Genomic DNA, 23,121 nt, shown 5'->3' on the forward strand with positions numbered 1-23,121 from the left:
GGACGGCGATCGGGAGGGGGAGGGGACGGCGATAGTGAGGGGGAGGGGACGGCGATCGGGAGGGGGAGAGGACGGCGATCGGGAGGGGGAGAGGACGGCGATAGGGAGGGGGAGAGGACGGCGATCGGGAGGGGGAGGGGACGGCGATCGGGAGGGGGAGAGGACGGCGATCGGGAGGGGGAGAGGACGGCGATCGGGAGGGGGAGAGGACGGCGATGGGGAGGGGGAGGGGACGGCGATCGGGAGGGGGAGAGGACGGCGATCGGGAGGGGGAGGGGACGGCGATGGGGAGGGAGAGAGGACGGCGATCGGGAGGGGGAGGGGACGGCGATCGGGAGGGGGAGGGGACGGCGATCGGGAGGGGGAGGGGACGGCGATCGGGAGGGGGAGAGGACGGCGATCGGGAGGGGGAGGGGACGGCGATGGGGAGGGAGAGAGGACGGCGATCGGGAGGGGGAGAGGGCGGCGATCGGGAGGGGGAGGGGACGGCGATGGGGAGGGAGAGAGGACGGCGATGGGGAGGGAGAGAGGACGGCGATCGGGAGGGGGAGAGGACGGCGATCGGGAGGGGGAGGGGACGGCGATGGGGAGGGGGAGAGGGCGGCGATCGGGAGGGGGAGGGGACGGCGATCGGGAGGGGGAGAGGACGGCGATCGGGAGGGGGAGGGGACGGCGATCGGGAGGGGGAGAGGACGGCGATCGGGAGGGGGAGGGGACGGCGATCGGGAGGGGGAGAGGACGGCGATCGGGAGGGGGAGGGGACGGCGATCGGGAGGGGGAGGGGACGGCGATCGGGAGGGGGAGGGGACGGCGATCGGGAGGGGGAGAGGACGGCGATCGGGAGGGGGAGGGGACGGCGATGGGGAGGGAGAGAGGACGGCGATCGGGAGGGGGAGGGGACGGCGATCGGGAGGGGGAGAGGACGGCGATCGGGAGGGGGAGGGGACGGCGATCGGGAGGGGGAGAGGACGGCGATAGTGAGGGGGAGGGGACGGCGATCGGGAGGGGGAGAGGACGGCGATCGGGAGGGGGAGAGGACGGCGATCGGGAGGGGGAGAGGACGGCGATAGTGAGGGGGAGAGGACGGCGATCGGGAGGGGGAGAGGACGGCAATCGGGAGGGGGAGTGGACGGTGATCGGGAGGGGGAGAGGACGGCGATCGGGAGGGGGAGAGGACGGCGATCGGGAGGGGGAGAGGACGGCGATCGGGAGGGGGAGAGGACGGCGATCGGGAGGGGGAGAGGACGGCGATAGTGAGGGGGAGAGGACGGCGATCGGGAGGGGGAGAGGACGGCGATCGGGAGGGGGAGAGGACGGCGATCGGGAGGGGGAGGGGACGGCGATCGGGAGGGGGAGAGGACGGCGATCGGGAGGGGGAGGGGACGGCGATCGGGAGGGGGAGAGGACGGCGATCGGGAGGGGGAGAGGACGGCGATCGGGAGGGGGAGAGGACGGCGATAGTGAGGGGGAGAGGACGGCGATCGGGAGGGGGAGAGGACGGCGATCGGGAGGGGGAGAGGACGGCGATCGGGAGGGGGAGAGGACGGCGATCGGGAGGGGGAGTGGACGGTGATCGGGAGGGGGAGGGGACGGCGATCGGGAGGGGGAGGGGACGGCGATCGGGAGGGGGAGAGGACGGCGATCGGGAGGGGGAGAGGACGGCGATCGGGAGGGGGAGGGGACGGCGATCGGGAGGGGGAGGGGACGGCGATCGGGAGGGGGAGAGGACGGCGATCGGGAGGGGGAGAGGACGGCGATCGGGAGGGGGAGAGGACGGCGATCGGGAGGGGGAGAGGACGGCGATCGGGAGGGGTAGAGGACGGCGATCGGGAGGGGGAGAGGACGGCGATCGGGAGGGGGAGAGGACGGCGATCGGGAGTGGGAGAGGACGGCGATCGGGAGGGGGAGAGGACGGCGATCGGGAGGGGGAGGGGACGGCGATCGGGAGGGGGAGAGGACGGCGATCGGGAGGGGGAGGGGACGGCGATCGGGAGGGGGAGAGGACGGCGATCGGGAGGGGGAGGGGACGGCGATCGGGAGGAGGAGGGGACGGCGATCGGGAGGGGGAGGGGACGGCGATCGGGAGGGGGAGGGGACGGCGATCGGGAGGGGGAGGGGACGGCGATCGGGAGGAGGAGAGGACGGCGATCGGGAGGGGGAGGGGACGGCGATCGGGAGGGGGAGAGGACGGCGATCGGGAGGAGGAGGGGACGGCGATCGGGAGGGGGAGAGGACGGCGATCGGGAGGGGGAGAGGACGGCGATCGGGAGGGGGAGAGGACGGCGATCGGGAGGGAGAGAGGGCGGCGATCGGGAGGGGGAGAGGACGGCGATCGGGAGGGGGAGAGGACGGCGATCGGGAGGGGGAGAGGACGGCGATCGGGAGGGGGAGGGGACGGCGATCGGGAGGGGGAGGGGACGGCGATCGGGAGGGGGAGGGGACGGTGATCGGGAGGGGGAGGGGACGGCGATCGGGAGGGGGAGAGGACGGCGATCGGGAGGGGGAGAGGACGGCGATCGGGAGGGGGAGAGGACGGCGATCGGGAGGGGGAGAGGACGGCGATCGGGAGGGGGAGAGGACGGCGATCGGGAGGGGGAGAGGACGGCGATCGGGAGGGGGAGAGGACGGCGATCGGGAGGGGGAGAGGACGGCGATCGGGAGGGGGAGAGGACGGCGATCGGGAGGGGGAGAGGACGGCGATCGGGAGGGGGAGAAGACGGCGATCGGGAGGGGGAGAGGACGGCGATCGGGAGGGGGAGAGGATGGCGATCGGGAGGGGGAGAAGACGGCGATCGGGAGGGGGAGAAGACGGCGATCGGGAGGGGGAGAGGACGGCGATCGGGAGGGGGAGAAGACGGCGATCGGGAGGGGGAGAGGACGGCGATCGGGAGGGGGAGAAGACGGCGATCGGGAGGGGGAGAAGACGGCGATCGGGAGGGGGAGGGGACGGCGATCGGGAGGGGGAGGGGACGGCGATCGGGAGGGGGAGAGGACGGCGATCGGGAGGGGGAGAAGACGGCGATCGGGAGGGGGAGAAGACGGCGATCGGGAGGGGGAGAGGACGGCGATCGGGAGGGGGAGAAGACGGCGATCGGGAGGGGGAGAGGATGGCGATCGGGAGGGGGAGGGGACGGCGATCGGGAGGGGGAGAGGACGGCGATCGGGAGGGGGAGAGGACGGCGATCGGGAGGGGGAGAGGACGGCGATCGGGAGGGGGAGGGGACGGCGATCGGGAGGGGGAGGGGACGGCGATCGGGAGGGGGAGAGGACGGCGATAGTGAGGGGGAGGGGACGGCGATCGGGAGGGGGAGAGGACGGCGATCGGGAGGGGGAGAGGACGGCGATCGGGAGGGGGAGAGGACGGCGATGGGGAGGGGGAGAGGACGGCGATCGGGAGGGGGAGGGGACGGCGATCGGGAGGGGGAGAGGACGGCGATTGGGAGGCGGTGAGGACCGGGATCGGGAGCGGGAGAGGACGGCGATCGGGAGGGGGAGAGGACGGCGATCGGGAGGGGGAGAGGACGGCGATCGGGAGGGGGAGAGGACGGCGATCGGGAGGGGGAGGGGACGGCGATGGGGAGGGAGAGAGGACGGCGATCGGGAGGGGGAGGGGACGGTGATCGGGAGGGGGAGGGGACGGCGATCGGGAGGGGGAGAAGACGGCGATCGGGAGGGGGAGGGGATGGCGATCGGGAGGGGGAGAGGACGGCGATCGGGAGGGGGAGAAGACGGCGATCGGGAGGGGGAGAGGACGGCGATAGTGAGGGGGAGGGGACGGCGATCGGGAGGGGGAGAGGACGGCGATCGGGAGGAGGAGAGGACGGCGATCGGGAGGGGGAGGGGACGGTGATCGGGAGGGGGAGAGGACGGCGATCGGGAGGAGGAGAGGACGGCGATCGGGAGGGGGAGAGGACGGTGATCGGGAGGGGGAGGGGACGGCGATCGGGAGGAGGAGAGGACGGCGATCGGGAGGGGGAGGGGACGGCGATCGGGAGGGGGAGGGGACGGCGATCGGGAGGGGGAGGGGACGGCGATCGGGAGGGGGAGGGGACGGCGATCGGGAGGGGGAGAGGACGGCGATCGGGAGGAGGAGAGGACGGCGATCGGGAGGGGGAGAGGACGGCGATCGGGAGGGGGAGGGGACGGCGATCGGGAGGGAGAGAGGACGGCGATCGGGAGGGGGAGGGGACGGCGATCGGGAGGGGGAGGGGACGGCGATCGGGAGGGGGAGGGGACGGCGATCGGGAGGGGGAGGGGACGGCGATCGGGAGGGGGAGGGGACGGCGATCGGGAGGGGGAGGGGACGGCGATCGGGAGGGGGAGGGGACGGCGATCGGGAGGGGGAGAGGACGGCGATCGGGAGGGGGAGGGGACGGCGATCGGGAGGAGGAGAGGACGGCGATGGGGAGGGGAGAGAGGACGGCGATCGGGAGGGGGAGGGGACGGCGATCGGGAGGGGGAGGGGACGGCGATCGGGAGGGGGAGAAGACGGCGATCGGGAGGGGGAGAGGACGGCGATCGTGAGGGGGAGAGGACGGCGATCGGGAGGGGGAGAGGACGGCGATCGGGAGGGGGAGAGGACGGCGATCGGGAGGGGGAGAGGACGGCGATCGGGAGGGGGAGAGGACGGTGATCGGGAGGGGGAGAGGACGGCGATCGGGAGGGGGAGGGGACGGTGATCGGGAGGGGGAGGGGACAGCGATCGGGAGGGGGAGAGGACGGCGATCGGGAGGGGGAGGGGACGGCGATAGTGAGGGGGAGAGGACGGCGATCGGGAGGGGGAGAGGACGGCGATCGGGAGGGGGAGGGGACGGCGATCGGGAGGGGGAGGGGACGGCGATCGGGAGGGGGAGAGGACGGCGATCGGGAGGGGGAGAGGTCGGCGATCGGGAGGGGGGAGAGGACGGCGATCGGGAGGGGGAGGGGACGGCGATCGGGAGGGGGAGTGGACGGTGATCGGGAGGGGGAGAGGACGGCAATCGGGAGGGGGAGAGGTCGGCGATCGGGAGGGGGAGAGGACGGCGATCGGGAGGGGGAGTGGACGGTGATCGGGAGGGGGAGAGGACGGCAATCGGGAGGGGGAGTGGACGGTGATCGGGAGGGGGAGGGGACGGTGATCGGGAGGGAGAGAGGACGGCAATCGGGAGGGGGAGTGGACGGTGATCGGGAGGGGGAGTGGACGGTGATCGGGAGGGGGAGTGGACGGTGATCGGGAGGGGGAGGGGACGGCGATCGGGAGGGGGAGAGGACGGCAATCGGGAGGGGGAGAGGACGGCAATCGGGAGGGGGAGAGGACGGCAATCGGGAGGGGGAGTGGACGGTGATCGGGAGGGGGAGAGGACGGCGATCGGGAGGGGGAGGGGACGGCGATCGGGAGGGGGAGAGGACGGCAATCGGGAGGGGGAGTGGACGGTGATCGGGAGGGGGAGAGGACGGCGATCGGGAGGGGGAGAGGACGGCGATCGGGAGGGGGAGGGGACGGCGATCGGGAGGGGGAGGGGACGGCGATCGGGAGGGGGAGAGGACGGTGATCGGGAGGGGGAGAGGACGGCGATCGGGAGGGGGAGGGGACGGCGATCGGGAGGGGGAGAGGACGGTGATCGGGAGGGGGAGAGGACGGCGATCGGGAGGGGGAGGGGACGGTGATCGGGAGGGGGAGAGGACGGCGATCGGGAGGGGGAGGGGACGGCGATCGGGAGGGGGAGAGGACGGCGATCGGGAGGGGGAGGGGACGGTGATCGGGAGGGGGAGAGGACGGCGATCGGGAGGGGGAGGGGACGGTGATCGGGAGGGAGAGAGGACGGCGATCGGGAGGGGGAGAGGACGGCGATCGGGAGGGGGAGGGGACGGTGATCGGGAGGGGGAGAGGACGGTGATCGGGAGGGGGAGGGGACGGTGATCGGGAGGGGGAGAGGACGGCGATCGGGAGGGGGAGAGGACGGTGATCGGGAGGGGGAGGGGACGGTGATCGGGAGGGGGAGAGGACGGCGATCGGGAGGGGGAGGGGACGGTGATCGGGAGGGGGAGAGGACGGCGATCGGGAGGGGGAGGGGACGGTGATCGGGAGGGGGAGAGGACGGCGATCGGGAGGGGGAGAGGACGGCGATCGGGAGGGGGAGAGGACGGCGATCGGGAGGGGGAGGGGACGGCGATCGGGAGGGGGAGAGGACGGCGATCGGGAGGGGGAGGGGACAGCGATCGGGAGGGGGAGAGGACGGCGATCGGGAGGAGGAGGGGACGGCGATCGGGAGGGGGAGAGGACGGCGATCGGGAGGGGGAGGGGACGGCGATCGGGAGGGGGAGAGGACGGCGATAGTGAGGGGGAGGGGATGGCGATCGGGAGGGGGAGAGGACGGCGATAGTGAGGGGGAGGGGATGGCGATCGGGAGGGGGAGGGGGACGGCGATCGGAGGGGGAGGGGACGGCGATCGGGAGGGGGAGAGGACGGCGATCGGGAGGAGGAGGGGACGGCGATCGGGAGGGGGAGAGGACGGCGATCGGGAGGGGGAGGGGACGGCGATCGGGAGGGGGAGAGGACGGCGATCGGGAGGGGGAGGGGACGGCGATCGGGAGGGGGAGAGGACGGCGATCGGGAGGGAGAGAGGGCGGCGATCGGGAGGGGGAGAGGACGGCGATCGGGAGGGGGAGAGGACGGCGATCGGGAGGGGGAGGGGACGGCGATAGTGAGGGGGAGGGGACGGCGATAGTGAGGGGGAGGGGACGGCGATCGGGAGGGGAGAGGACGGCGATCGGGAGGGGGAGGGGACGGCGATCGGGAGGGGGAGAGGACGGCGATCGGGAGGGAGAGAGGACGGCGATCGGGAGGGGGAGGGGACGGCGATCGGGAGGGGGAGAGGACGGCGATAGTGAGGGGGAGGGGATGGCGATCGGGAGGGGGAGAGGACGGCGATCGGGAGGGAGAGAGGGCGGCGATCGGGAGGGGGAGAGGACGGCGATCGGGAGGGGGAGAGGACGGCGATCGGGAGGGGGAGAGGACGGCGATCGGGAGGGGGAGAGGACGGCGATCGGGAGGGGGAGGGGACGGCGATCGGGAGGGGGAGAGGACGGCGATCGGGAGGGGGAGAAGACGGCGATCGGGAGGGGGAGGGGACGCCGATCGGGAGGGGGAGAGGACGGCGATAGTGAGGGGGAGGGGATGGCGATCGGGAGGGGGAGAGGACGGCGATCGGGAGGGGGAGAGGACGGCGATCGGGAGGGAGAGAGGGCGGCGATCGGGAGGGGGAGAGGACGGCGATCGGGAGGGAGAGAGGGCGGCGATCGGGAGGGGGAGAGGACGGCGATCGGGAGGGGGAGGGGACGGCGATCGGGAGGGGGAGGGGACGGCGATCGGGAGGGGGAGGGGACGGCGATCGGGAGGGGGAGGGACGGCGATCGGGAGGGGGAGGGGACGGCGATCGGGAGGGGGAGAGGACGGCGATCGGGAGGGGGAGAGGACGGCGATCGGGAGGGGGAGAGGACGGCGATCGGGAGGGGGAGAGGACGGCGATCGGGAGGGGGAGAGGACGGCGATCGGGAGGGGGAGGGGACGGCGATCGGGAGGGGGAGAGGACGGCGATCGGGAGGGGGAGGGGACGGCGATCGGGAGGGGGAGAGGACGGCGATCGGGAGGGGGAGGGGACGGCGATCGGGAGGGGGAGAGGACGGCGATCGGGAGGGGGAGAGGACGGCGATCGGGAGGGGGAGGGGACGGCGATCGGGAGGGGGAGAGGACGGCGATCGGGAGGGGGAGAGGACGGCGATCGGGAGGGGGAGGGGATGGCGATCGGGAGGGGGAGAGGACGGCGATCGGGAGGGGGAGAGGACGGCGATCGGGAGGGGGAGGGGACGGCGATCGGGAGGGGGAGAGGACGGCGATCGGGACGGGGAGAGGACGGCGATCGGGAGGGGGAGAGGACGGCGATCGGGAGGGGAGAGGACGGCGATCGGGAGGGGGAGAGGACGGCGATCGGGAGGGGGAGAGGACGGCGATCGGGAGGCGGTGAGGACCGGGATCGGGAGGGGGAGAGGACGGTGATGGGGAGGGGGAGGGACGGCGATCGGGAGGGGGAGAAGACGGTGATGGGGAGGGGGAGGGGACGGCGATCGGGAGGGGGAGAAGACGGCGATCGGGAGGGGGAGAGGACGGCGATCGGGAGGGGGAGAGGACGGCGATCGGGAGGGGGAGAGGACGGCGATCGGGAGGGGGAGGGGACGGCGATCGGGAGGGGGAGAGGACGGCGATCGGGACGGGGAGAGGACGGCGATCGGGAGGGGGAGAGGACGGCGATCGGGAGGGGGAGAGGACGGCGATCGGGAGGGGGAGAGGACGGCGATCGGGAGGGGGAGAGGACGGCGATCGGGAGGGGGAGAAGACGGCGATCGGGAGGGGAGAGGACGGCGATCGGGAGGGGGAGAAGACGGCGATCGGGAGGGGGAGAGGACGGCGATCGGGAGGGGGAGAGGACGGCGATCGGGAGGGGGAGAAGACGGCGATCGGGAGGGGGAGAGGACGGCGATAGTGAGGGGGAGGGGACGGCGATCGGGAGGGGGAGAGGACGGCGATAGTGAGGGGGAGGGGATGGCGATCGGGAGGGGGAGAGGACGGCGATTGGGAGGGGGAGAGGACGGCGATCGGGAGGGGGAGAGGACGGCGATCGGGAGGGGGAGAGGACGGCGATCGGGAGGGGGAGAGGACGGCGATCGGGAGGGGGAGAGGACGGCGATCGGGAGGGGGAGGGGACGGCGATCGGGAGGGGGAGGGGACGGCGATCGGGAGGGGGAGAAGACGGCGATCGGGAGGGGGAGAGGCCGGCGATCGGGAGGGGGAGGGGATGGCGATCGGGAGGGGGAGAGGACGGCGATCGGGAGGGGGAGGGGATGGCGATCGGGAGGGGGAGAGGACGGCGATCGGGAGGGGGAGGGGACGGCGATCGGGAGGGGGAGAGGACGGCGATCGGGAGGGGGAGGGGACGGCGATCGGGAGGGGGAGGGGACGGCGATCGGGAGGGGGAGAGGACGGCGATAGTGAGGGGGAGGGGACGGCGATCGGGAGGGTGAGAGGACGGCGATCGGGAGGGGGAGAGGACGGCGATTGGGAGGCGGTGAGGACCGGGATCGGGAGCGGGAGAGGACGGCGATCGGGAGGGGGAGAGGACGGCGATCGGGAGGGGGAGAGGACGGCTGGGAGGCGGTGAGGACCGGGATCGGGAGCGGGAGAGAGGACGGCGATCGGAGAGGGGGAGGGGACGGCGATCGGGAGGGGGAGGGGACGGCGATCGGGAGGGGGAGGGGACAGCGATCGGGAGGGGGAGAGGACGGCGATCGGGAGGGGGAGAGGACGGCGATCGGGAGGGGGAGGGGACGGCGATCGGGAGGGGGAGGGGACGGCGATCGGGAGGGGGAGAGGACGGCGATCGGGAGGGGGAGAGGACGGCGATCGGGAGGGGGAGAGGACAGCGATCGGGAGGGGGAGAGGACGGCGATCGGGAGGGGGAGGGGACGGCGATCGGGAGGGGGAGGGGACGGCGATCGGGAGGTGGAGAGGACGGCGATCGGGAGGGGGAGAGGACGGCGATCGGGAGGGGGAGGCCGAAAGCTTCCTTGCGGGGCTGGGAAGAGCACTCCTCCGCCTCCTGGCCCACAAGGAGTGCTGACAGAGACATTTACATGTGGAGCCGGCAGCTCCCGCCTCCCTTTCACTGCCAAGTTTTCCAACCCTTGGGCAACCTGTGCAGCAGCAGTAAATTTCAAATTGGGCTTCCAATTGCACTGTGGGAGCCCGATATATAATGTTAATAATTGTCCCGCCTCTTTACAGTGGGACTCTCTGATGCCGCGATGTCCACCGCCGTAAAAAAAGGCGGCAGGGCGCGTGCGTGGCTGCTTGGGATCGTGTTCTGCTCTTTTCACTTTTTCATCTCGATCCCTCCGACCCAACCGCCCATTGTGGGGGGCTAATATCAAGGTCAATATTTCTGCACAAATGTGAAATTAATAGTACAGAAGGACTGGTGAGAACAAACTCTAGTAAAATACTTCTGGAAAAGTTTGGTCAAAGTTTGAGGTACATATTTTGGCACAGCTGGAGCACAGACTCTTGATCGAAAAGTACCAATTCTTATGTCTGGTATATCTATTATCAATGTGCTAATTGTCAAGCATGCCCATATTTAAGCTCCTCTCTTCACTTTGGGCTTAGGTGCCCACTTGTGACAATGTTGAGTGATCTCTTGACTAATTCAGTAAAGTATAAGACAAGTGGCTCCCGGGTTCATGTACTTGAAGAGTTACTTCTTTTCAGTCATGACACTGAAAAGGTTGTGACTCTTAATAGTTGCTGGAATCTAATTTGCTCTCTTCATTTTCTTGACATTACTAATAAAAATCACTTGATAACAGTGAAGGGATTTTTTTTTTACATTTGTTAGTGTAATGAAGCTTTTCTTCATGACACTTTTCTAGTTTGCCTTAATTCCTTGCTGTAAGTGCTTGATCTGATAGCTTTCGATGGCTCATGTCATACATTTTCTAATCAGGCACCAGGTTTTGTCTGCCCTTCAAACCTTTTCAGTCAATATTCTGTCTTTCTTAAGCAGCTGTAATGATAGATCCCATGCCAATGTGCGAATCCCTCTAGAAGCATCAATACTCAGTGCCTGCGCCTTGATCACTCTGCCTTTGTGCCGTTTAATATCAAAATCTCCAAAGCCACTGGTACCTTTTTTGTGAGGATTATGAATTTGAGCTCCTTTAAATTATCTTAGCTACAGAGCATATTATATTGACATTTGGAGTTCTCTTCGGACTGACAGAAGCTGGGTGCACAAAGCTGAAAAAAGCCGATATGACTTTGTTTCTACCTTGCTCGAGGAATTGTATGTGTAAATCGCCTAAGCTTATTGACCCGAATCTTTGCCTTCTTGTCTTCTGATTTGTTTGGAACACAGACACTGATAGAGCATTGATACAGCCGATTTAGCAGCTCAGTGATTTGTTTTACAACAGGCGCCTTTGGCTAGACATTATCACTCCCTCAGGCCACCGTTGTTTTTTTTCTTTTCTCTAAGAGTCCTAAGACTCCCTTGGTTAAAGATGTGATCAAATACCCTCTTGTTTGATCAAATAGTTTTAGCTGATCTGTTTCTGAAAACAGAGTGCCACAAGTATATTAAACCTGTCAAGTGTGTTCAAATGTATAGCGATAGGCAACATATGAAATTCAGCCATATTATCATAGATGCAGACTCTACTGATTCAAACTAGATTACCAGTTTTTCAATGCTTTTAATGCCCATTTTATCATAAATACCACTATGTCTCTGTAGTGAAAGAACACTGTGGGGCATAAACTGAGTACTAGAAGCATAAAGGGGAGGTTAGGAGACATTTTGTTATCTAAAGGGTTATAGAATATGCAGGATAATCTTATGAAATCATACTATCAAAGGAGTCCAAATCGCGAATTCAGGCAAAGTGCTCTGCCCACAGTTTTCCTTTCATGGATGGTATGGTTGTGATGGTATGCCCCAGAATTGTCAATGTGTGCTCTCATTGGTGAGGCTCCACGCTGGGAGCATGGTTTTATAAAACTTTTTCCTGTGGAATGCATTACCACAAGTGTTGAAGCCATGTCACTCATGATGCTTACAAGGGAATTAGATAAACACTTGAAGCAAAATATTGGCCCAGAAATTGCTGGAAAAATAATGGCGAGTTCTCTGCGCTCGCCATTATTAGTGCGTAAAAAACCCAGCAGTGTGTGGCGAGGAAGAGATACGCCATGAGTTGCGAATCGCCACACATTGCAGGACGATTTGCACCACTCTGCCATTAGCCTCGTAAAAACGGGACTTTGCCATCAACCTCCCCGCGAGTGTCAAGAAATTGCTGGGTTTGCACCATAGATATGAATGAATCCCACTGCAGACATTTAGGGCTGGTATCTCATGTCATAAGGACCCTGTTAATGACATGATTTATGGTCCTGACATGAAACTCAACCTTAGAGGCCCAGAAAGGGAACAATTGAAACAGATTGTTCCTAGAGGTTTGTAAAATTTAATCTTTTTTTCTTACTTCTCCTTTCTGTTTCTTTTCTTCTCTCTTAACCCAAACGTTCTTTCCCTCTCTTTATTTCTCTTTCAGTATCTAATTTGACTCTAATTCACCATGTTTCCTTCTCCATCGTTCCCTCTGTTTATTTTGCTATCCTCAAATTCCATTAGTTAAGGAGATGGACCATTGGACCCAATGTTCAGGAGGTCCCAGATGCCTCGTTGATGTCGCTGCACCGTTATCAATTCGTATTTCCAGCAACTTGAGGTGCAAGAATAATACGACCTGAACTGTGAGGAAAAAAATCCAATTGACGGTGCTCGCTCAGATGTGCCGCTCCTGCATTTTCTGGATCTTTAAGGGTACGGGGAACGAGCAGGGACGTAGACTTAAAGTAGATAGCTTCGAATTGGAGCACAGGGGTAGTGGACCAAATTACCTCCAACTGTGCTGCAATCTCTGTGATTCTGTTTTATGGTTCTTTGGCATTAGTGTAAATTTCAGTGTAAACTGGGCACAACTTTATAGTTTTCACCCAAAATAATGCAGAATCCTCATTTTTTAAAATTTGTTTATGGGATGTGGGCGTCGCTGGCAAGGCCAGCATTTATTGCCCATCCCTAATTGCCCTTGAGAAGGTGGTGGTGAACCGCCTTCTTGAACTGCTGCAGTCTGTGGTAAAGGTACTCCCACAGTGCTGTTAGGTAGGGAGTTCCAGGATTTTGACCCAGCGATGATGAAGGAATGGCGATATACTTCTAAGACAGGATGGTGTATGACTTGGAGGTGATGGTTTTCCCATGTGCCTGCTGCCCTTGTCCTTCTTGGTGGAAGAGGTCGCGGATTTGGGAAGTGCTGCCGAAGGAGCCTTGGTGAGTTGCTGCAGTGCATCTTGTAGATGGTACACACTGCAGCCACGGTACGTCGGTGGTGGAGGGAGTGAATGTTTAAGGTGGTGGATGGGGTGCCAATCAAGCGGGCTGCTTTGTCCTGGATGGTGTCGAGCTTCTTGAGTGTTGTTGGAGCTGCACTCATCCAGGCAAGTGGAGAGTATTCCATCACACTCCTGACTTGTGCCTTGTAGATGGTGGCAAGGCTTTGGGGAGTTAGGAGCTGAGACACTCGCCGCAGAACACCTAGCCTCTGACCTGCTCCTGTTGCCACAGTATTTATGTGGCTGGTCCAGTTAAGTTTCTGGTCAATGGTGACCCCCAGGATGTTGATGGGGGATTCGGCGATGGTAATGCCGTTGAATATCAAGGGGAGGTGGTTAAACTCTCGCTTGTTGGAGATAGTCATTGCCTGGCACTTCTGTGGCGCAAATGTTATATGTAAGTACAACTTTCCCTGTTCTGAGCTGCCATCTCTGAACCCAAAACCCAGGTGAGTAAATGATCACCACAGCCTCTCTGTTCCACCTCAAAAAGGTTTATAATTTAGAAATATATGTATGCATTAAAGCTTTGGTTTTGATCTTAGATTCTTGCTGCATCAGGAAATGAATAGAAATTAATTTTCAAAAATTCATTTTTCTTTAACAGCAAATACTTTATGACATAATAGTGCAGCTATCAGCGCTAACCATTATTAAAGAGTAAATCGGACAGCAACTTCTGACATCCGCACATGCGGAAATCAGGAAGTTGAAATACATGAAGGGCGTGAAGTTGCTTTACTTACCCACTAGATACCCACTAAACACGGCAGAAATAGTTTGGGCTGGTCCATTCAGGTGTAAGTGAGATTTTAACGCCGTGATAAGTCTTAATTACTCACAATGAACTTTTACAAGTGTGGAGCATTCTTGCTCCTCCTGGCCCACAAGCAGAGCTGGAAAAGCACTTCCCTCTTCTGTGCAGCAGTCCTCACTTCCATGGTGTTCAGGGAAACCTGACCAGAATCCCTTCCCTCCGCTTGGAGGCACTACACAATCTAATTCTATATCACTGGCAGTGAGGCCAGTGTGTCTCAATAAAGATTCTTCAGTCTGATTGGTTAAGGAGATACACAGTTGCTTGCTCTGTTCACACAGGTCCCAGATAATTACCGCAAGTTCCAATGCAAAAGTCCATGGAAAGTCTGTGGGCAAGTTTAAGTGTAATGAATGGCTAGTGCCCTTTGGTTGCCTTTGACCACAAAATGCGGGCTAATATTTGTCACCTGGTCTCTGGTTTGATATACATTGCATTTTGTGCCAGCAATCACCACAGTAAGCATATTCTGCATATTTTCTGCACCGGATCGTCATATGAAGTTCCCACATCCCAGCATCACCAAAAAATACATTGGCCCAGAAATTCGGGTCGGGGGCTTCCCGCGGGTGCAAGCCCCCGACCTGCACTTACCTTGCGTGCTGGCCGTTGAGCTGTGGGCCCCCGTGGAATTCCGATCCGGGGCCTGGTCCAGCTGCCGGTGCACAGTGCTTGCGTATCCCAGGGGCGCAGTTAGTTCGATGCGTCGCCTGGGATCACGTGGGCCATGGGGAGCCAATCGGAGCAGGGAATGCTCCATTCATAAGTCTGATAGGACTTAGAAATAGTACGGGCCCCTTCTTCTTACAAAACATCACTAAATCTTCAAATAATTTTTTTTTTTAATCACGTTTTTTAAATAAACTATAAATTACATGAAATAACTATTTTAAACAATTTAAATTTTTGAAAAAAATAATTTTATTTTCTAACGGGGCTAAAAATAAACTTACCTTGCTTTAAAGTATTTAAAAATAATAAACCTGTTGGAAAAATGTTTTACTTTTAATTAATTCACAACTTGCCTTGTAAAAAGCAGGCCTTACGCCTGCTTTTTATATTTCTAACTTCTGCAGGCTTACCTTCCCGGGAAAACCTGTGTAAAAAAAAAAAACGAAGTTCGATGCGCACGCGCAGCCTCCCCCGTGCACGCGTTTGACCTCTGAACCCCTGCTTTCAGGGGAACGGAAGTGCCGGTTTCCCGTGCATGCGCAGTGCATGCAGGAAACCGGCACTTCCATTGGGCCTACGGGTGAGTACCCCGTGCGTACTCACCCGTGGAGACCCGAAGTTCCAGGCCATTATTTCGTCATTTATTCAGTTGCTTTATGTGTGACCTTGCTGTTAACAAATTGCTGCCACATTTGCCAAAATAACAATGGTGACTGCACTACAAAAGTATTCCACTGGCCCTGAAGTGCCCAAGGAAATGATAAGGTGCTAAATAAATGGGAGTTCTTTCTTGAGGCTGCCCACATCATGCACAATTCACGGAGGATATAACCTGTCCACTACTATTGGTAATGTTAGTAAGGAGCCTACTTTCTTAGCAGCAGCATTAATGCACATGCCAGCAGGCTAACAGTCTGTAAACAGGCTAATAAGAAATTCCAAACAATGTAGTGCCTTCAAAATCCAATGCTCTTGTGGTTCAAGTAAAGGGGAAACAGACCCATGGAAGTTACAGTACAAAAGCGTCAGAGTCACATCACCAATCTTGCCATGGTGAGAAATAACTGTCATTGGCTGACAGCATGTAGGATCACACGGCCATGTTACACATTAAGCTGCTTATACTGATGTTGGTTGGAATGTTCTATTTCCATTTGGTTTACCGGACAAGCATTTTCCAGTGAGGGCTCAATCAGGCTCTAGTGGCTTACTCCTAGTGTAAACAGAAAAGGAATATCATACAAACTCATTGACATGTTCATTACTATTAAAGCACAGCATGATTTCAACTCACTACATTAATCAGCAGCAAATCAGGGAAATGTAAACCTGTTTTTGATTTTGATTTTTTTTCAAAATGATAGGATGAAGAGATCAAAAGAAAGCAGCAAATCTATTAGTACACTGCTCCCAGCCATTAAAACATCTCCAGCCGAGGACAGGGCAGCATTCTACCTATGTGAAGTCAGTGCAATCAGGAGGTTCATTAATATTTTAAAACTGTATTCGGCTTGTCACTGTTTGAATGCCAGTGATATAGAATTAGATTGAGTAGTGCCTCCAGAAGACAAAGAATGTGATGGTAATTGCACCTGTTTTCCTCCAGTGGCATATCTTAACCCTGCCACAGCAAAATTACACAAATTATCTTTAAAACATTGGCCCCAAAATTCTAGATGGGGCCAACGCGGAAACTTAAACAGATGTCCGAATTGCGGAGCGTAAAATGAGGTGGAATCTAATTCTTCCACTCATTCAGCCCTTATGAGGCTGCAGGGAACTCGTGACCTGGCAAGAGTTCCAATGAAGACTCTGGAAAGGCCCAAGCAGCTCTGCAGAAAAGGGTAGTTGATCCAGAGAGGATTGATTGCTCTTGATGTGCCTGAAAATGGCTTCTTTCAGAGCTGATTTGTTATACTGCTACTTCAGCCTGGTAAGGGCCTGGGGCAGACCTATGGTGTGAGCTGCTCTGCCTTTTAAGAGCGGATCGGGTGGGCACCAGCCAGTGCTGGCAGCCCATCCTGACTATGCTAATGATCCCATCACCAAAATTGGGATGTGCCTAAATTTTCCAAAGCTTGGCTGTGGTGTCCTTGCTATTGAACAGCCTGTCAAAGCTTGCTATGTATGTTCACATATAAAGAGGGGGAGAGCTGCTGTGACCATGGAATTGTACCTCGGAAGGAGTCAGTGGGGGTAGATTTTGACTTTTGGACGGCCGCCGCGATTTTGAGACCTAGGCCTCATGAATCCCACCAGCAAGCTGTGGACACCAAATGGGCATCCCCAAGCAGCTCCTTGGTTTTGAGTCACAGGAAGACTGGCTGGCTGGGACGACAACAACAGCTGTGGGTCAGTCCTGAGGACTGGAAGGTAATGCTGAGGGTGGTGCCCCTGGGCTGGCAGTGGCCCGCTGTATTTTAGTGGAGCCCAGAGAAACACTCCTACTCTTCGTGGCACCACAAAAATAAACAAAGATTTACTTGTGGGATCCTCTTCAGCTGGACTGCCAGCTGATACTGGATGGAGCATGTATGGCTCATGCCAGTAGGCTCATAAAATATCAGTCAGTGCCCAATGTACATCAGAGGATGCTGATTTTAATTTTAAATAGGCCTACCGCTTGACTCGAGCTGGCCAGCAGTGCATAGGTCTAGGGGTGCATTGCCGCAGCAACAGGGTCGCTGGAAATGGGATGGTAAGTCTTTCCCTGTAATATTTGGGGTGCGACCAGCCCATTTCTGCTGGGTGGGAGGCCTCGAAATTCAGCCCAGTGTCTTCAAAATAGATAGGGATAAAACTGGGGGGGGGGGATCCATTGCCATCATCATGTGTGCTTGTTCTTAATTTTTCAGGACAATTTTATACAATAAGCCCCCTATGCCTAAAGAACAGGCAAAATGATTCAATGTATCTGTATATCCCTTTGGAGCTGAGAGCATAAACTGTCCAATTCTACACTATTAAAGTGGAATATCAACTGCTCATTTGGCCATGTGGCTACATCTCACTGACACTGCCATTACTCCAATTGTCTTGGCTATGATGGAAGCCAGATCGCAGCCATGAATGGATTGATGTAAGAAGTCACACAACACCAGGTTATAGTCCAACAGTTTTATTTGAAATCACAAGCTTTCGGAGTGCTGCTCCTTCATCAGGTGAAGTGGAGAGATGCATAAAGACGCAGCTTATATAGTCAGAGAATAATGCCAGATGATTACAGGTAATCTTTCTAACTGCCACTTATCACACCTCGGCAGAAAGATCAAAGGTGTGAATGGTGTCCAAACAGGTCAGTCAGGAAAACATTACATCAAAGAACAATGAGGTGGGGTCACAAGGGGTCAAATGTTGCAGATGCTGGGGTCTGTATGAAAAACAAAAAACAGACAAAAAACCATTTTTTTTGATGGAAATCACAGCAGGTCCGGCCGCATCTGTGTAGAGAGATGCACTTAAATCTATTACACTGTGGGTGTCTCACAGGTGGCCTGCGAGGTAGATCCGGCCTTTGATCTCCTCTTGTCTGGTCTGCACCGCCCCTGCTGCTTCCTTTCATCTTTGTGCATTTGAGTGACTTAGACTTAGCCGAGTGACATTGGGAGCTTGTTAATTTTGGCCCACGGTTTATTCTTGTTTTCACATCATTTTTATATCAGATATTCTGGAACTGGTAACAGTCAGTTCTCACAAATGCATGGATTTCAGGGCCACTCAACTGATCCCTGCACCAAAATCCTCTCTGACTGATTGTTGCTTGGTCTGTTCCTTGTGCTTCCCTTTGGAGAATAGCACATAGTGTGATTTTCTGGAGCTTGATAGAATTCACCATTGGCATGCCCGTTCCTCCAGATCACCCAAGCATCTTTGGAGCTTTTTGATGTTATTTTTGATTTCATAGAAGATATCCAAATATTGATGTCATCAGCAACTGTGAGCAAGTGCTAGTCCTTTATTCAGCTATTGGAATGCCATTGACATAAATGGGGAACAGGGGTGGAACAGAGCCCTCGGGAACTCCTACCATTGGGCAAAACCGAGTGGAAATTGTTGTGCATATTCTGACACCAATTGTGTGTTTTGTCAGGAAATTTGATATCCGTCACATTAGTTTACAGGGGATGTTAAGCTGGGAAATGGCGTATGGCAGTCCATTGTGCCCAACCTCGTCGAAAGCCTTTTCCACATTTCGGAACACTACCAATGTATACTTTTTTTTGTTAGAGGCTTAGAGGATACATTTCGACAATCGTAGCCAAGTTACTGCTGGTGTTTCCTCCTTTCCTGAACCCTGCTTGTCTGAGTTGAAGAAGTCAATACTCTTCGTGTGAGGTTGGAGGCGGTATGTGCTAACTTTCTCCAGCAGCTTTCCCAGGCAGCTCAACAGGTTGATCATTCAATCATTACTGGGATCGCAGAATTATGGCAAGTTTGTGGACCATTGTGACCACAGCTAATTTTCAGGATCTTGGGTAGTAGCCCAGTAGTAATGACTTGGTGAGGACCTTCGCTGAACATGTCCCATGTTTCCTGGGGCTTTCTCTTGACTGCTCCTTAACTGGAGTTCAGCAGCAGTAGTTGGCTGGACCAGAGTAGTTGCACTGCTCTTTGACATAATGGCCCAGAAATTCGGGTCGAGGGCTTCCCGCGGGTGTAAGCCCCGACCTGCACTTCTTGCGCGCCGGCCGTTGAGCTGTGGGCCCCCGTGGAATTCCGATCCTGGGCCTGCTCCAACTGTCGGCGTGCAGTGCTTGCTTATCCCAGGGGCGCAGTTAGTTTGATGCGTCCCCTGGGATCACGTGGGCCATGGGGAGCCAATCGGAGCAGGGAATGCTTCATTCATAAGTTTGACAGGAAGTGCTGTCAAACTTATAAATACTACGAGCCCCAATACATCATTAAATCTTCAAATAAATTTTTTTTTAATTGTATTTTTTTAAATAAACTATAAATTACACGAAATAACTATTTTAAACAATAATTTAAATTTTTGGAAAAAATAATTTTATTTTCTAACGGGGCTAAAAATAAACTTACCTTTCTTTAATGTATTTAAAAATAATAAACCTGTGGAATAAATGTTTTAATTTTAATTAATTCTCCACTTACTTTGTAAAAAGCAGGCCTTGCGACTGCTTTTTATATGTGTAACTTCTGGAGACTTACCCTCCCGGGAAAACCTGCAAGAAAAACGTAAGTTCGATGCGCACATGCAGCCTCTCCTGCACACGCGTTCAAATTCTGAACCCCTTCTTTCAGGGGAACAGTGCATGCAGGAAACCGGCACTTCCATTGGGCCTACGGGTGAGTACCCCGTGCGTACTCACCCGTGGAGACCCGAATTTCTGGGCCATTATCTTCTCCATTACTTGCAGGGGCTGTGCTCAAAGGTTGCAACTGTTCTGGTTGTGTCTGGATGTAATGCTCCAATTCCTTTTCCTAGAGATTGCATTCCTTGTGATTTGGTGTGATCAGTGCAGAGATGATCTTTGAAGAGCTTTAATTTCTTTCAGTATGTCTCTGCTTAGGGAGCACAACATTGGTATGTTCTTGCACTGGTTTTGCCTTGGCGCTCTGCAGATCTGATGCCTGAATCATTTGGGATCATGTTCTTGTTCAACCTTTCTGCATAAAAGATCTCACTGCTTCTCAGCATTGGTTTTAAGTAGTAAGATTTTAATTTGCAGCTGGTTGATTGATGTTCTTGTTTTCCTGAGTCATGTTTTAAAGTACAGGAAACTTTGTGCTATCCGGCACCGACGGGACCGAGCTGTTGCCGTCCCATCAAAACTGCCGGACAAACCAGCGCTAATGTTGAAACATACGGAAATTTTGAGCTCCGTATCTGGCAACAAACCCTGTTGCTTAGCAACAGCTTCTAAACAGTCAGCCGTACCTTGCAAGCGTCTCTGTAGCTTAGCAACAGCTTCAGCGAGACATTGCAGAGCCTGACTGGTGGAAAAAAAAGCAACGAAAAGAAAAAAAACCTAACGAAACGGCTCCTGATTTTTGCCAGTGGCTCGAGCATTCCGGACAGTTAACCTCCGGATAAACCAAAGTTTCCTGTAGTCCCTTCTGAGTCTGTTTTTAACCAAATCAGTGAAGTGTTGGGGTAGCTCAGCAGTCCTATCATCAGGATCCTACTTCAACAAATGTGTTGCTTCTGCTGCTTCTATTAATGCATCAGTTAGCTGCTTGATGGTCGGCTCGCGACCGTCAGGGGTTTCGCAGATGATCGGTTGGGTGATACGGCCTGTTAGATGCAGCCTGAAGGCAGCCCAGTTAGCTTCTTTGTAATCCCTGTCTAATGTTCTGGATGGTTGAAGTCAGGCAGAGAAGCTCAGTGGAACACGTCGAGCAGATGGTTACTCCCCACATTTTCCCTGATGCTTGGGTCTGAGCACTTGCCTGCCACAACTGGTGTTACAATGGTGAGGTCAAGCACATCATGGGATTTAAAGCTGTGACCAATAGACTCTGGGGGTTTGAAGCTGCTGTAGTCCAGATCCTCAGTTATGTCCAGCATTGGCAGACTGGCCTCCCCATGCAGGGTCTTTTGGACTGAGGTTCCCAGGATCAGCATGTTGTTTTATTTAGACTTCAACTCAATTTAGCTATTTAAACTTCCTGGACCTGGTGGACTGGAAAAGGCTGCTCCCTGATTGGTGGATTTAGACCAACCAGAGAGCAATCTTTTTGCACCAATTAGACTTTGCCAGTACTGCAGTCCTGATTGTTTAAATAGCTTGGGTTGAGCTTTGAAGTTTTTGAACTTTAGAGAAAGATGGATAGGGAGGATCAGAAGACCTTTGATTTTTTGTGTATGGGGGAAGAATTTTCTTTATGGGGCCTTGTATGTTTTGTGTATGGAGTGTTGCACTTTTTGTGTACGGTGTTCTTGTATTTTATTGTATACAGGGGAGGGAGGGTCACAATATTAATTTAATTGGGGCATTTGCATTTTCTTCATATCACACTTTATTTCTATGAGGGCTATTTTTGTATGAGACCTCTCATTTCTTTGTAATCAAAAGTAGCCCACTGACTGCTTGTGATATGTGTATCCGGCCTCGAGCTCCAAAGGTTGCACATTCCTACACTGTACCATGCAGTCCTTTTTCTCTTGTAGGTATAGTTTTATCCACTAATATGAACAGTCCACCATCATAGATTGCTCCACTTAACAGATGATGCAAAAACTGCCAGAATTCATTCCCATTGTGGTCAGGAGATTCAAGTGACTTACAGGCTTGTAACCTCAGCTGGTTGAACTGGATGTGAGTGAATCTGTTAGCTTGCCCTGGAAACTCCTGATTTTAGTTTGACTACAGAGCTGTATTTTAAAATCAGTTAACACTAACATTTTCTCAACAGAGCTACTAACGTGGGACTATTTTTAAAAAAATCCCCACGTACATTTCATTTAAAAATTCTATGGGTACAGAAAATGTAATATAAATGTAATTCTTATTTTGAGCTGACCGGCGTTACACTTAAGTGGGTATCCTTTAGGATTACCATTTAACAGTGGCATGACTGAACGGAATAGCTATGAATCATGGACTTAAATCAAAGGCTGTAGATAGAGATCATTGAAACTGCAGTATCCATTTCCCAGTGTCAATTTCCAGTCACATTCGTATGTTCCGAATCAGCCACTTGGTGATCTGTGTATTCACACTGATTTAGCAGCAGAACCGTCAGTAAAAAGATTAAAATGTACAGGATGAAAACATGAGAAATTCAAACAAGGGACAATGCGCTTTATTTCCAAAAGCTGCATTCCTGGAGCAGACCTATAGTTGAAGAATGAGAACCTATAGGAGGGTTGGATACGATGGCCCATAATTTCCTGGAAAGTTTTGATGTAACTACAGCGTTTTCCCCACTTTTGTTTTGAAGAAATTTGCACGAAACTGATTTATGCTGAAACATTGGTATGCGCAAATTTCCTCAATCATTTGTGCCACTTCCGAGAAACGTCCGCTGAAACCCTCTGCTGCACATTTATAGTTGCGCCCCCGCCACCCCCCCCCCCCCCGCCACAACCATGCAAAAGAGTAGCTCATGTGAGTTCCAAGATTTACGCGAATAATGTGCTGGCATAGTTTTACACCTGAAATTTAGGCGCGGCATGGCACGACCTGAAGTCAACTAACTGAGATTACTGGAGTTTTACAGCAATTTTCTTTGCCTTTTTTTGGCATTTTTCTTACTGAGACATGTACTATATTTAGGCAAGGTGTTGTCATTCTCAGCGCACCCAGTATTTTTCAAACCCCCACCCTCTCGCTCTCGTGTTCTGCAGGACTAAGCAGCTGGAATAGCCTTCCCAGTGGGAATACCCCTAGGAATAATAATGGAAGAGGAAGAGCAGCATCAGATGCAAGCAGCTCTGAAAATGAGGTGGCAAGGCAGAAGACAGTAGCGCACTTGCTCTTATTCCTATTGATGGCACTGCATCTGCACTTGTTTTATGCCAGTTTTTACATTCCGGCATAGGCAAATGAGCTCCGCAGGAAATTTGGGCATAAATTCCCATTGGCAAGATTAACACAGAAACCAGTGTAAATTTTGACATACTTAAAGGTACTTAAAAGGTTGACAGCACTCAAAGTAGAAAACTCACCTGGTCCAGATG

The 23,121-nt window shown here is 56.3% G+C and overlaps 1 protein-coding gene across 1 annotated transcript in view; it reads left to right on the forward strand.

Moving 5' to 3' along the window:
- zfpm2a (zinc finger protein, FOG family member 2a) overlaps positions 1-23,121 on the forward strand; it is a 986,033-nt gene that overhangs the window by 190,449 nt on the left and 772,463 nt on the right. The window lies entirely within an intron of this gene.

Source organism: Somniosus microcephalus, chromosome 7 (genome assembly GCF_052327205.1).
Source record: "Somniosus microcephalus isolate GS21.2 chromosome 7, FLI_Smic_1.0, whole genome shotgun sequence".
Classification (NCBI taxonomy): Eukaryota; Metazoa; Chordata; class Chondrichthyes; order Squaliformes; family Somniosidae; genus Somniosus; species Somniosus microcephalus.